The following is a 3,441-nucleotide window of genomic DNA, read 5'->3' as shown; positions in this document are numbered from 1 at the left end:
ACAAAAAACCTATTTGTATATGCTCCACAAGGGAAAACAAGGAACATAGTTTACAATGAGGTGTTATAATCACAACAGCAAGAAAGTATGTACATGATCACCTTCTTTTACGAAACTTCATTGACTTTCATATATTTATATTGATATTCATATATATACGTGTGTTTGGGTGCGTGTGTGTATATACATCTCTATATATAAAGATGATGCGTAGTCTAGACGGCGTTTTTAGATTTCATTATTCTCTTTAACCCGGGCAACGCCGGGTATTTCTGCTAGTTAAATATAAATGTGACAATAAGATGAGTTGTACATGTAGTGCTTAATATGTAGCTAATCTTCTCTTGTATTTGAATAAAAATTTATGCATTTATTAAATAACATTAAACTGACAAACTGCTTATTTTTCTGTTATGCATTTTGTTTTTCTTTTCAAACAAATTCATTCTACTGAAATTTATACTACTAGAAACTATTTTCTCTGAATTAATCAAAATATTTTTCTTCATGTATTGGTTACAAATTTTGGCACAAGGCTAGCAAGTTTGGGTGTTGGGGGCTTAATTGATTACTTCACCCCAATGCTTAACTGGTGCTTATTTTGTCAACCCCAAAAGGATTGAAAGCAAAGTTGGCCTTGGTGGATATTACTACACATTTTCTTCATCAGGAGGAGCAAGCTCACACTCTCAAGAACAACTAAGGAGACATCAAAGAAGAAGAGACGATATGGCTGAAGATGAGCATGTTCATTACCTCAACCAGCAGAGCAATAGAGACCGTGCAATGAATGGAAAAGAGTGTGAGTATTACAGCACAAAAGAGAGCAAGCCCAACAAATGTGAGCTGCAATGAAGAGCATGTGTATTACTTACAACAAAGAGATAGAATTCAACATAAAACTGAAATGAAAGAAGAAAATGGAACACATTATCTACAACATAGAGAACATGATTGACAAAGAAAAAATTATATAGAAGACAATCAAAGAGTAAATTACCTTAATTTTCAAAGGAGACTGCAACAACAAAGAAGACATGGAAGAGAAATCGATATTGCTCAGCATCAACAGGTTGAACCATTTAACATTGGGGAAATGAATGTCTATTGTATATACTGCAGTGTTCTTCGATTTCCCATTGAAGCTCTAACATGTCAGAATGGAAAAGTAAACCTTCCACCATTGCAGTCTTATCCAAATGAACTGAAGATACCATTTAACAGAAATGATGATGAGGCAACTTCGTTTCATAACATACAAAATTACAATTTCACCTTTTCTTTTGTGTCATTTGAAGCTTACATTGTTGTGCCTAGATGACATAGTTTTTATTGTTTCAAAATTCAAAGACAAACGTGCTACAACATATCCTTCTTACATGCTGCAGATGAATGACCTCAGCATGGAAAGCGAACGTTAAATGATGATGACGACGATGATGTACATGTACATGTAATATTGCAGCATTGAATGGAAGCTCCTCAAAATTCACACTACTTACTTAATGTTATGAACATAATTTAGGGCTTGATGGAACAGAACAACCCATATATTGAAGCATACAAAAACATGCATAGAATGGAACAGTAACAAGAGGAAAGAGCTCAGAGAGAAAATGCCCCCCTTTGTAAAATTGAACTCCCCTCCAGACATGGTTCAACTTCCCTTTGTATAATGAAAATGTTGCTGAATGGAGATTCTCCTTATGAATGGGATATTGTTGTATATTCCAGACAGGCATTTTTGTATTTGTCTTGCCATTTAAATCCAATGTCCCATCCGCTGGTCTTTACACATGGTGAGATTTATCATGCTGAAGAATACAGAACACTCCTTAGAAACAAAGTAACTTTGCCGGAATTCTATAGCTATTGTCTTACCATTTGAGAAGGATTCAACATCGTTCACAAAACAGGCAAACTTTTCCATCAGTTTTTGGTAGGCACTTGGGTGAAATGGAAGGCTGCCATTTGCACTTTATCAAAAATAATCAACCACAACTCCATGTTGAGCTGTACAATGGACTAATGGATTACATCAGAGATAGAAACAGGGATTCGGAGCCTAAAGTGCCACCTTTATAGGAAGCCCACATAATATGCATCAGCATTTCAGAGATGTCATAGCCACAGTATAATTTGATTTGGTAAATCTGATCTGTTCCTGACTTACACATGCAACTGAACATGTGCAGAAATTGTAAATAACTTACAATCCAATGAAACTCTTGAAAATTACCCCAGTTTAGTTGTAAGAATGTACAAGGCTCATCTCCCCAGTACATCTAACTGATATCAGGGAAAGACATGTTCTTGACTACCAGTAGTTCATGTACATGTTATAGAATTTCAAAACTGAGGCTTGCTGTGCACTGTCATATATTTATAATTTTAAGAGATGAAATCAAAACAAGAAACAGTGAGTATATTGACTGGTTAGTGCCTTCAAAGAAGAAGCATGAGCTTGTGAAGAAGTTTATGATACATGGTCCATATTGTACTGCCAGTTCACCCCACCCCTGTATGGGAGCTGTAAAAGAATTTAAAAAATAACACAAATTTCAAAAGATCACTTGAAAAGACTTATTTATCTCTGGGCCTGACAACATACTTTAGCTTAGTAAAAGGGTCAACATAGCTCTTTAGTTTTGTTTTTATCTTTATTTCAACTGACTAACACTATTGTTTAGATAAAGTTCTTTCTTTTCTGTCTCTTCTTTCCTCACCACAGTTCGTAACATGTAGGTCACAATGTCTCTGTTATTGTTTGTATCACTATTGTTGTTGTTGTTGTGGCAATTATGGTGCATATAGGCGTGGTTGTGCGATAAGAAGTTTGCTTCTCAACCACATAGTTCCAGGTTTAGTCTCCACTGTGTGCCACCTTAGGCAAGTGTTTTCTGCTATAGCCTTGGGCCAACTAAAGCTGTTTCAAATGAATTTCTTTTTATTGATGAATAGAGTTATTACATCATGTGAAAAAACACTGTTTTATTCAGGTGAATATACATTAATTAATCATCTTAAAAAACATTCCAAGAATAAACATTATGCGCCATTTCATGATCCTTGGGTAGCCAGGTAACATGAAGTATTTTTTGCATGATGTAATAACTCTAGTCATCAATAAAAATACTTGTTTGAAATAGCTGTAGTGAATGAACCAATTTCCATCTGTTGTTATTCATTTATTATTCACCCTACTCAAAACCTGCAATCAGCATGTTTCTTCAATCTATTAAGCACAATACAACTGGTGCAGTGTGTGTCCTAGGCACTTGTCATCATATATGCAACTGGAATATTAATCCAGCTCTACTTCAGTATGTACGTATATGCTCATCTAATTTTGTTTTGTACATGATTGCTAGTTTTTTGACCTGAACTTTGTGCTTTACTATTTAGGTACCTGATTCACGGGAATCTTGAACTCTTATATAT

Source organism: Octopus bimaculoides, chromosome 7 (genome assembly GCF_001194135.2).
Source record: "Octopus bimaculoides isolate UCB-OBI-ISO-001 chromosome 7, ASM119413v2, whole genome shotgun sequence".
Lineage (NCBI taxonomy): Eukaryota > Metazoa > Mollusca > Cephalopoda > Octopoda > Octopodidae > Octopus > Octopus bimaculoides.
This window is presented reverse-complemented; position numbering follows the sequence as displayed.